A 13,278-nucleotide genomic window follows, 5' to 3' on the forward strand; every position below is an offset into this window, starting at 1 on the left:
TTAGGCAATCTTACATTTGTCTTCCCCTAGTAAACTAGTTGCAAAATTTCAAATTATTAATCAATACAAATAATTGTAACTTCATTAAAGCACGACTTCATTAAATAATCTTTCATCGGTTCTATTAATTTATTATAGGTTTCACCGGTTTTTTTGACAAAAAATTTGGAGTTCTTACATTCTTCCACCTTTGTTCCACACGGTCCGACATTCTTTACAATGTGGGCGCTACGTTTTTCGCGCAATTTTTTTTTTTTTTTAAACTTAGTAGTCTTCTGCCAAAACCAAGCGTACTCGATTAATATTGATGGTAAACGGTAAATGTATTAATGGTAAATGGTAATATTAAACGGTAATGGTAAATGTATTTGATTTTAGGGTAAGGATGAAACTTTTCTAATTTCTAAACGATAAGTCCAATATTGTGGTTAAAATTTTATATCTACTAGGCAATATGAAAAATTATCTAGCATATAAAGGGGATAATATAGATCTAAAAGTTACTGACATTGCAAAAGCTAGTATGTATATCCAGCAGCGAAGAGGGATAAGATAAACTTATGTAAACAAGATGACTTACAATAAAAATTGAATAAATGGTGTCATGTTCTTCTCTTTATTTTCTTGGTTAGGTAATTTTACAAACGCACTCCCCTTCTAAACTAGCTACAAACCCTCAACAGCATAACGTCATTAAATATTCTTTCGTGGGTTCCGTTAATTTACTACAAACTTCATGGGTTTCTAGGCAAACATTTCAGAATTTTCGCATTCATCTACCTTTTTACCCGCTCAGTCTGACATATGGGCGCAACATTTTTAACGCAAAATTTTTAAAATCTCTGTAGTCTTCTGTCGAAACCTATCAAATATATAAAATTTTTATTTTAAGTTAAGGATCCAACTCTTCCAATCTCTAAGCCGTAAGTCCAATGTTTTGGTTAGAAATTCCATACCTACTAAGCCTTATTAAAAACAATCTAGTAAATAATTAAATAAAAAAAACTAGTTTTTTTAACTGAAAGTAAGGAGCGATATTAAAACTTAAAAAAACAGAAATTACTCCGTATATGAAATGGGTTTTCCCCTCTGCAATCCCTCGCTCTTTACGCTAAAGTTTATAATTGTCTTAAAAATTAGAATTGTGGCAAAGAGTCAAACTTTAGCGTAAAGAGCGAGGGGAGAACCCATTTCATATACAGAGTAATTTCTGTTCGTTTTAAGTTTTAATGTCGCTCCTTACTTTCAGTTAAAAAAACTAGTTTTTTTTTAATTTAATTTCTGAACGTTTTTGAATAAAAGCATGTTTGATTTTAGCTCTCCGCACATAAATTATTAAAATGAAATTTGCATACTAATTTTTTTGGCTAAATGGCTTTCTCTTAATTTTGATCAGACGATTTTGAGAAATAAGGGGTGGGGAAGGAGGCGTAGTTACCCTCCAATTTTTCGGCTACTTAAAAAGGTAACTAGAACTTTTAATTTTTAACGAACGTTTTATTAGTAAAAAATATACGTAACTTACGAATTAACTTACGTAACAAACTTTTATATTCTTATATTTTTATTATGTACATGAGGGGGTGGGTCCCCTCGTTAATACCTCACTCTTTATACTAAATCTTAAGTTTTGTCCCAATTCTTTAAGAATGACCCCTGAATCAGAAAGGCCGTAGAATAAGTAGTTGAAATTACTAAAAATACTTTAGCATAAAGAGCGATGTATTTATTTCCTCCTAAATACATTGCTCTTTATGCTGAAGTATTTTTAGAACCCCTCATATGCTTAATTATCTCTGTTCGTTTTAAGTTTCAATGCTACTCCTTACTTTCAATTGAAAAAACTGTTTCATGTTTATTTTTTCATTGTTTTTTTTTATAGTAATGCTAGAAAATCCTGCGCCCTTTTCATTGAGTTTCTCTTCCCCCATGACATATTCCTCCAAGGAAAGATCCTCCCACATAGCCCCCTTTCCTCAACCCAACCCCCAAACCAAAAAAATCCCCCTGAAAACGTCTTTGTACACTTCCCAATAACCATTACTGTATGTAAACACTGGTCAAAGTTTGTAACTTGCAGCCCCTCCCCCAGGGACTGTGGGGGAGTAAGTCATCCCTAAAGACATAGTTATTATGGTTTTCGACTATGTGGAACAAAATGGCTATCTCAAAATTTTGATCCGTTGAATTTGGGAAAAATGAGCGTGGGAGGGGGTCTAGGTGCCCTCCAATTTTTATGGTCACTTAAAAAGGGCACTAGAACTTTTCATTTCCATTAGAATGAGCTCTCTTACGACATTCTAGGACCACTTGGTCGATACGATGACCCCTGGGAAAAAAAACAAAAAAAACAAACAAATAAACACGCACCCGTGATCTGTCTTCTGGCAAAAAATACGAAATTCCACATTTTTATAGATAGGAGCTTGAAATTTTTGCTATAGGGTTCTCTAATACGCTGAATGCGATGTTGTGATTTTCGTTAAGATTCCAAGACTTTAAGGGGGTGTTTCCCCCTATTTTCCAAAATAAGGTAAATTTTCTCAGGCTCGTAACTTTTGATGATAAAGACTAAATTTGATGAAACTTATGAAAATCCGATTTCTTTTGATGTATCTTTTAGCATCAATATTCAGATTTTTAGGCTTTCGTTTACTATTGAGCCGGGTCGCTCCTTACTTACAGGTCGCTCCTTACAGGTTGAACCTGTTGGAGGTTCTACCTTGCCTTTTTGGCAATTATAATTGCCAAATTGACAATTGTCGTTACCGGTCGTTACCACGAACTGTTTGAAAGAGCTGAAGGAGATTTCGCGGATAATGAAATCACAATAGCTAGTATCCACGTACAGCAGTGGACAGAGTGGTAAGGACTAGACGGAAAGAGGGTGGCATACAGAAATCGGAAAATCTATTGACAAAATACCAGTGACTTTCTATTGTAGAAATCGCATCTTGGTGTTATAATCGGAGCATTGTTTAATCGGTAGTTTTTGAGTGGATAACTACGCACAGTATAAGGCTCTCGCTTGAAGACCATTAGAAATATATCGTTCTGATTTAAATTCATTAAGCGTTTTTTTTTGGAATAGATTTAAATGTTCTATCATTTCTTTTAGTCTGAGCGAATTCTATTTCATTAGTTTCTTTTAAGGTTCCTGATAATGGGGATTTTGGCGCCCGGGGTCACTGGATGTTAGCTAGAGTTCAAACCAAAAATAAAACAACCTTCCATGGACAGTTTTTGACAATCTCTAAAAAATAAGATAATTTTTCTGATCATAAATCAACTAAAATGAGAATGGCATTAGCGAGCCACATAAAAACAGTACAAATATCTTGACTGAGTTTACTTTTGTGTCTTCTAAGTACAGGACCAAGTGCCCTAATGGGCTAGGGAATCTCCCCCAAAAAGCAATGAAAGTTTTCAACGACAACATACTCATCTGCTATACATCATCTTGATGCAAGGGATACTTATGTATCATAGCGACCCCATTCGAGACTTTCGATCTGTAAGATCTGAGAAAAACCGGTTTTTCTGCTTGCAGTAGGTTATAATTTGCTTAGTTTTATTGAGAAAAACTACGATATAGGTATACTTTTATTAAATATTTAATATATAGAGGTGATTAGGTTAGATCAGGTATTTAACACAAGGCAACATCAAGGGGAAGGGATAGGGGGTATGACCCCCAGCCTCCCCCCGAAATTGTTCGCCCGACCCTTAAAAACGTAACAAAAATGAAAATAAACAAATTTTGATGCTGTTTTTAAAGTTTTTTGTGCCACAACCCCTAACCCCCCTCTCAAAAAAAAAATTGTGTAACCCTCCTCCACACCCCGAAAAAGAATCGTTGATACGGCCATGATTTAATATAACGCGTTTTGCACGGTCTGCTTAACCACAATTTTCTTCTGTAGTTTCCATAATTTTATCCTTAAGAGGATTGTTTTTTCATCATATTCTGGTATATATCATTAAGATTAGCTTAACTTCACTTCTTGAGTGAAGTCGCTATAATACAGAAGCAACACACAAGGAGACAATACTACCAATTATAGCAGTAGTCCTACTTGAGCCGAAATTTCTTAATGACGGTTTAGCCAAAACAATAAAGATAATCTTTGGCGAACAAGGGCCATATAAACATTTTGAGGCTAAGATCAATCAATCTCTATGTTTAAGAAATTCTATTAACAAAAAGAGCCTTGGAAATCAAATAAATCATTGAGACAGAGGTTAAATTTGAAAAACCCTTCTTTAAAGAGAAAAACCTTATAATTCCTCCGTTACCACTAGTTTTATATACCTTTGGAGGGGAATGGGTCCTTCCAGTATATGTTATGATAAAGTTAACCTAAAAATTTCTTCATTAGTCTAAAAGGTAGGGGAATAACTAACGTCAAGCGTAGAAAATATGATTTATTTTTTTTACCGAAGTATCAAATCCAGGAAGGTAAGCTTATAAGAACCTTTCAAAAGTCTCAGATGAACTAATTGAAAATCGTATATACATAAAAGAGATCAACTTTCCTCTTTCGAAAACCAATATTGATATGGGCCAATCAACCAATGGAACCTAAAAATTTAATTTAGAGTGTCCATAAATTGAAATCAATGGGAAAGGCTTCAGTTAGCTCATGTCATGACTCATACAAAGTGCTGATACTAAGTCATCATAGTTTCTCAGTCATAATTAAGCTTGAAAGACCAACACAAGCTACCAATTGACTCAGTAACTAAAGAGATTAAAAAGACTAGTTGGGATTACCAGGGCGGGCTTTCAGAAAGACGCCGGTGAACCTGGAATATCATAATGTTTAGAATGATATAAAACCCAAAGTAAGTCAACCGTCTTAACTTTATTTTGCCATTACAGTTCTCAAAATAATATTTCTTGTGGGACGGAACGGGGTCACATACAGTGATAAGAAAAGAGTTAAATAGAGATGGGCGAAACATTTTGAGAATGTGCTAAACCGAGATAGAGCTGCAGAAAAATATATAGAGGAAAATGAAAAAATTTGTGATACCTTGGATGTGAAGAAGGATTTCTATTGTTAGGAAGAATTAGCAACATTGTTAAAAAGATTAATAAATAATAAGGCTCCAGGTGCTGATGGTGTGGTAAATTTTTTTCATAAATATAGCAGCTCTGAGGTTAGAAGTACGTTACTGAAGATTATGAATGTGATTTTTGAAAAAGCGGAAGTATCTAGAGATTTTAGGAAAACCTTGCTTAAATTACTGTATAAGAAAGGGGATAAGAGTGAGTGTGGTAATTATTGAAGGACTATTCTGGTCTCTGTAGGTGGCAAATTACATAATAATATGATTCTTTTTAGAATGAGAAATGCTGTAGACGAAGTTTTAAGAGAAGAACAGTGTGATGTTGGAAAAGGTAGAGAATGTGTCGACCAAATTTTCACTCTTAGGTTAATAATTGAGAAGCACCTGAGGCATCAAAAATCTTTGGTCCTCAATTTATAGATTTTCAGCAAGTGTTCGATTCTGTTGGTTGGAAAGCTTTAGCGAAGGTCTTACACTTGTATGCTATACCAGAAAAATAGATTAAAGTGATCAGTACTATGTACGAGAGTAACACTGCTGCGGTTAAAGCAGTAAATGAGGTTAGCGAAAGGTTTCGTATTAAATCGGGAGTTAAGCAAGGTTGTGTCCTATCTCCCTCTATATGGATCATTTTGATGGATTTTGTCTTAAGAAGCACAGGAAAGGCAACGGGAGAGCACGGAATTAAATGGGGAGGAAAAAACTCTCCTGAACTTAGATAATGCTAATGATTTAAGCATCCTAGATGACAGTGTGAGCAAAATAAATGAACTTTTAGAGGTTTTGACAGCTCAGGGTGCTAGTAGGTCTGAAAATAATTATTAAGAAGACTAAGTCACTAAGGCTAGGATTAAGTGAAGATGGGAAGGTGACGTTGGGTAACGAAAAGATTGATCATGTGGACAACTTCACTTGCCTTGGTAGTATTATTAGTAATAACAGTGGGAGCAGTGAAGATTTGAAAATTAGAATAGCCAAGCCTCAGGGTGCTTTTTCACATTTGAAAAAGTTTGAAAAGAAAGTTTGTCAAAAAATTTTATAAAGAATAGGAAGAAACGTCCCCAAACCCAGATTAGAATATTGGAAGCTGCAGTGATGACAAATGTCAGATATGACTCTGAAGCATGGACGCTCAAAAATAAAAGGGTACTCGGCTGACTAACCATTATTCAAACAGTAGGCAGTGTGAAAAGTGGGGCTCAATCCCACTTTCACAAGTTATTTTCCACAATATAATGAGAAATAGGTTGAGAAGCTAGGGCATGTTCTGCGGATGAAGGATGACAGATCATCAAAGGTTTTCCTTCTCGGCCAACCCTCTAGGGCTAAACAGAAAGCAGGTCGTCCGCGGTTGGGGTGGGAGGATATCATAAAGAAAGACTTAAGGGAAATGGGAAATTCCTAGGAGGGTCTAAAGAGGGAGGCATTGAATAGACTGGGATGGAGTAGAAGCATGGATGGCTGTGTTTTTCTCAGGTGGCTTGGTGCTGTGTCGAGTTGTTAGTAGTAGTAGTAGTAGTAGTAGTAGTAGGCTTGCAAAACGATGTTGAAGTTCACAAGGATTAAAAAATAAGAAGCCTGGACACAAAAGTGTATGTTTCTCTAACGAATACTATTGCAGGGCATACAAATTCCATATGGCTTCCTTACTAGAAAGAATGTCAAAAAATTTAAAGCATGATACAGAGCCTAAGAAATATCTAACGAGGAAATTACTCCTATAGGCTTTGAACTAATTAAGCTGAAAATGTTAGATATGCTTCAAGTCAAAACTGCAGTTTAGAATTTGACAATTATCTAAAAAGGCACTCATCTATTAATTTATTGCTATATTAATTATATTATACATTAATTTTTTTACGATTACCCCCATTTATCATTATTTGTTCTATCAAATGTTATTTATATTCCTTATTCTTGATTTATCATATTTTGATATTATAAATTTATTATTATAATGAAACATCATAATATACCATATTGTAATATCATTCTGTATCTTGTATAATAGCCTATTCATCTACAATCTACAAAGTATTAGTTAATGCCCCTACGGCTATTCAAAATGATTAGAATAGGTTTCACCATCAAGATAAGTATATTGACTTTTCTCTAATTTTCTTATGCAATATGTGTCTATTGTTACTTAAAAGTATTCATTAGAAAAAATCTACAAGAGAAGTTTTTTTTAAGGAAACATAAAGAGGGAAACATAAAACCAAAGACGAGGAGAAATAAATTCAAATAATATTTCAAGCATAAAACCACCATAAAACACTATCAATAAATAAATGAAAACAAAATGAACAGAAATTACGATAAATATCAAAATCAAACATTTCGTGGTAACGAACTATGTGATTTGTAAGGAACGATGTAGTAAGGAGTAAGGAGCAATTTGGCTCAATAGTAATGAAAACAATAAGAAACGGAGTCTTGATAACAATAGATATATCAAAAGAATCGACTTTTCATGGTTATTCAAAATAAGTAAAATTTTTCAAGTTTAATGTTACTCATCAAAAGTTATGAGCTTGAGACAATTTGCCCGATATTTGAAAAAAGTAGGGAAACACCCTTAAAACATCAAGTGATCTGAATGAAAATGACACCATGAGATTCAGCATACCAGAAAACCCTATTATAAGGTTTCAAGCTTCTATGTACAAAAGTAAGGAATTTTGTATATTTTGCCAGAAATGGGTGCTTGCCGGATGCGTGTTTGTTTTTTTCCCAGGGGGTGATCGTACTGAACCAGTGGTCGTAGAAGATCTAGGTAGGACTCATTGGATCGGAAATCTAAAGTTCTGGAACCCTTTTTAAGTGACCAAAGATATCGGAGGGTAGCTCCCACGCTCATTTTCCCCCAAAGTCCCCTGATCAAAATTTTGCGATAGCCGTTTTTTAGCATAGTCGAAACATCTAATAACTATGTATTTGAGGATGGATTCGCCCCTCAAAGTCCCAATGGGAAGGGCTGCAAGTCATGAACTTTGCCAATTAGTAGTATACCCTTAGTATGTCCTACGACACCCATACCCACTCGAATCCTGATGCTGGCAGTTTTTTAATCCCTTGTATTTACCTTTACTCCGGTCGTAGCCATATACTACAGCCAAACGAAACTACCAATCCCTCACCTCTGGTCTACGACAGTCATAATATTTTGCCGAAAATATTACGTACCTATTTTCTTGATGAAATAATGCCATAAATACAAGTGCAGAGGTATCCCATCTTTTCGAGCACATATTACCTCTGGATGCCTACGCAGATACAAGTGTATTTTACTCCCACCACTCCTAGCACTCAATTTCCGGTTGATAAGGAAATTTCTGGAAACATTATTGTCTGAGTTTCGTCTGTCAAGTAGTTTTTTCAATAATTCAGGTGAACTTGAAGTGACATGATATCTAATAAACGAAGTGTTTATATGGATTCTAATATACAATTGAAAAAGATCTGTTTTGTGCTCAAATGGTATCAAGCACACTGTTCTTTTGAGGAAAAAGACATTTGTTTTGATACCCAAATGTTAATGGTACTAAAAATTGTAATGACTACAACCGGCAAGAAATCATTTTTGTAATTTAATTGTCCCAAGCACACTGATTTTCCATTACCGGGGCTTGCGCATGAGTTTGGGTCCCCAGGTTCTCCTGCAGGGCTCGATGTCCCCCTCCAGGAGTCCCTGTCCCTCTAAAGGGTCCCATGACCCCTTAAGGGACCAAATGACCATCTCTCCCCACTTCAGACCCCCCCTCCAAATTTCTTGAACATTGAAATTTTTCAACTTTTTCTATGTCTCAAAATCACACTAAATATACTTATAGCAAAGAAAAATTCACACATGATTAAAAAAATACAAAATGAAGTTGAAATAAATATGGCAGTCATGATTTTTCAATTAGAAAATCAATGTTTGTAGTGACATTTTTACTTTTTCAATTTTTCAAATTTATTTTCCACGTCTAAAAATCACATTAAATATAGTTCTAACAAACTTAAATCAGTTACGATATATTAAAAAATAGAAACTTAAGATGGTACAAATATGTGTGATTCTACTATTAGATAAACGATGTTTTCAGTGACATTTTTTTGGGACTGAGAATTTCTTGGGACAGAATGTTTTTTAAATAGAATTTGTTTACTCACAGGAACGCAGTCACATACATCACTCACAAATGTGAAAACCTCCAGTTAAAGCAGAAGGTTTGACGGGAAGGTTTCTCACATGAACTCTTCGAACAAAATGACATCTTTCGAAGTATTTCATATGTTTCTCTATAGGCACATCCCCCTCTTCCCAGTTACCATCCACACCTACACAAAGTGAACCTGGTCACTTTGGCCAACAAAAAAGAATCTAGCTTTCGCAAGTTATCTGGTATCAACGTACAAAAAAGTCACATAGACGCACAGACAGACATAATATCTAGTATTTGTAATCATTCATTTTGTCAGTAAAACAACACAATATATCCTGTAACAGCCACTACATCTGGCCTTTTGAGCTAACAACTGGGTCAACAACAGTTTTAGCTGCTAAGTAGTTTTCCATTGGTTTTATAAAATTCATATTTTTGGGGACTTGAGAACTATTTTATGACGTCAAAAATTTCTTAGTATGTTTCTGAAAATTTCAAGAAGTATTATGTTGTATTGCGTAGTCATTAATGTTATCTATGAAACAATACAATACATCCTGTGACAGCCCTCACATCTGGTCCTTTGAGGTAACAACTGAGTCAACAACATTTGTAACTTCTTAGCAGTTTTCCATTGATTTTATGAAATTTCTGTTTTTTAAGATATAAAATTATTTTTAGTTTTATTTGACTTAGACTTTTTGGGGACAATACATCCTGTGACAGCCTTCAAATTTGGTATTTTGAGACACAGATATTGGGCAACCCATACCTCGATATACTATCGGAGATGCTAGCACATTTTTAGGTATCATTTTTAGAATATAAATCACGGTTTCCGAGAATTTATTGGCATGTTTCCGAGAATTTCAAGAATGATGCGTTACGTGTTATTGCATAATCATTCATGTCGTCAGTAAAACAATACAATGAATCCTGTGATAGCACTCACATCTGGTCGTTAAAGATAACAACTGAGTCAACAACAGTTTTAGCTTCTGAGCAGTTTTCCTTGATTTTATTATATTTATATTTTTTTTTACTTAGAATTGTTTCTATTTTTTCTGTATTTAGAATTTCTTGAACTTCTTAGTATGTTATAATATGCTATTTGGGTCCAAAAAAAATAAGTCCAAAATGCGTAAGACCAAAAAATGTCATCTGTCAAAGTATGCATCGTATTTTTTCACTGAAAACATGAATGTTTACGCAACACTAGATAGCGTATCATTCTTGAAATTCTCGGAAACATGCCAAGAAATTTTCGGAGACCAGGATGCATATTCTTGAAATTATGCCAAAAAAGGTGTTAGGAACTCTAATAGTACATCGCAGTATGGGCTGCCATGGCACCTGTGTCTCAAAAGATCAGATGTTAGGGTTGTCACAGGATATATTGATTGTTTCATGAAAACAGAAACAATTACGCAATACCATTTCATTCATCATTTCTGAAATTATAGAAAACATACCGAGAAAATATCGGCGTCCCAAAATAATTCTAAGTCCCAAAAAATTGAAAGTCCCGAAAAAAACATAAATTTAATAAAATCAATAGAAAACTGCTTAGTAGCTAAAAATGTTGTTGACTTAGTTGTTAATTTAAAATACAATATGTGAGGGCTGTCACAAATGTATTGTATTGTCTCACTGACAACATGAATAATTACGCAATTCCAGGTAACGCATCATTCCCAAGAAATTCTCAGAAACAAGGATGCATATTCTTGGAATGATGCCAAAAAAGGTGTTGGCAACTCCAATGGCACACCGGGACAAGGGCTGCCAGAGTAAGTTGAAGTTCTCAGATACATATCAAGACATTCTTGGCACACCCCCGAAAAATTCGAAGTCCAAAAATAACCTTATAAATTTCATAAAATCAATGGAATACTACTTTGAAGCTAAAATATGTTGTTGACTCAGTTGTCATCTCAAAAGACCAGATGTGGTAGGATGTGTTGTCACAGGATGTGCTGTTTTGTTTCACTGATAACATGAAAAGTTACATAATACCAGATAACGAATCATTCTTGAAATTCTTGGAAACAAGCCAAGAAATTCCCGAAATCCAGATCCCAAAGATCCAGAAATTCCCGAAAAATATAAATCCCAAAGAACATTAATTTCATAAAATCAATAGAAACATGCTTAGAAGCCTAAATGGTTGTTGAGTCAGTTGTTATCTCGAAAGATCAGATGTGAAGGCTGTCTGTTTCACTGAAAATATGAATGTCTTTTTCACTGACAGTATGAAGCTCAACTTAACACCCTTAGCCCTAGTGTTAGTAATAGTACCAGTAAAGGTAGTATTAAAAGCAGTAGTGGTATAAACACAATGCCTTTTGGTTAGTTCAAGATTCCCACCCGTTTGCCCTAGAAATTTCAATTTAGTACCCAAAACCGTTCCTGAGATATTGCTGATAAGCTGTGTTGAAGCCGTGTTGAAAACCTTCGTGCAGGTAGTATATTATGATTTAGTTCTTATGATTTATTTAGTTATTTATTATTTAGCCTTGATAATAGTAGTAGCACTGGTAGTAATGTTTGTACAATGCCGATTAAAGCTGTATTGTGTTGATTTCTGAACTGGCCAACCTAATAAGAAATAGAAGTTATATACCAACGTTGACACCGACAGTTCATCAATGCCGAAGACAATACCTCGGCTGTTCTTTGTCTAAACCTAGTATTTACACAAAAAAAATTTTTGGGTCAAGGGTGGATCCCTCCTAGTATTAAGGCTGTGAGTCCTATTTCCTACTCAAAATTTGTTTTATTTTTTCTCCAAAAGCATCTCGGTATGCGTCATTTCTCGCCTATTTATTTCACTACTCAAGGTGTCATACCGCTTCACTGGTGCTATGACAAATTTTAATTGAGCCCTTAAAGAAACATGTTTAAACAAATTTGATTTATTATTGGTCGATTGGAAATTCAAGATTTTGAAAATTGAATTTCATTGATTACATGTAGTTTTGCTATATATCATGAAAATTTGTAAATATTTTCTGTTGTAAATAAGTTGTCACAATTCCGAGTTCTTCCACAGAGTCATATATTCAATATTTTTTCTTTTTTGTTTCAATGAATTTCATTCTATGTGCCTTTGCATTAGTTATGTGTTAGTCATTTTGTGTCAGAAGAAAATAACAAGTTATCAACTTATAACTTACGTCATAAACTTATAAACAAGTTTTATAGCACTTGCTACGATTTCGCCCTGAAGAGGGCCAAGTTGCTATAAATTGAAAGTTCAGAGATATCCCATCAATTTGAAAGTAATGAAAAACTGTATATTGTGCCATCTAGTTTCTGAGGAAGTAATGCTGCACGGTGGCGCATTCGCTTCTAAATTTTAACGTAGTCCATAATCCACGAAATTGTGTATGAACATTTGACATAATAGCGAATCAGCTATTATAGTAGTAATTTATTTTCTGTCTGCTTTATAAAAATGAAAACAAATAAGCGGAGTAAAAAAAAGAGAAGCGAGTTAGAACATTTATACTAAGTTATTGCTACAATACAAGATGAATAAAGGTGAGTGAGCATGGTATTGTATGCTTCTCTGGCAAGCTCTTGAGTCTATTTTACCAATTTAGCCGCGGATCAATTATTTCTTCATGACTGCTACCATAACTATCTGAAATTTTTTGGTTAACATTAAATAGCGGATGCAACTACTTCTATTATTCAGGAGGGGTGGTGGATCATTGTTTAAGTGTTGGGGATGCCAATGGCCACAAAAGCTTTCATTTTGATGCTCAAAATGTCTAACTCTCCTCGAACCTTCAGATGAATATAGAATGAGGATTGAAGAAAGTAGGAATTAATCTTTTAATTCTCTTTATTTTGACCGTGTTCGTGTACACATATTGCCTTTTGGCCAATTGATCTCCCTTCATCATTACCAGAAAAGTTTCAACTTAATAACGTTAGTCATCCCTGAGACATGCCATTTGACAACCCACACGCACATAGTGCGTTTGGATTTAGGTCGATATCCCCCTGAACATTCCCTGAAAACTTCATTCGAATGTCCCTAGTCTTT

This window comes from Artemia franciscana, chromosome 3 (assembly GCF_032884065.1).
Source record: "Artemia franciscana chromosome 3, ASM3288406v1, whole genome shotgun sequence".
In the NCBI taxonomy this organism is placed as follows: domain Eukaryota; kingdom Metazoa; phylum Arthropoda; class Branchiopoda; order Anostraca; family Artemiidae; genus Artemia; species Artemia franciscana.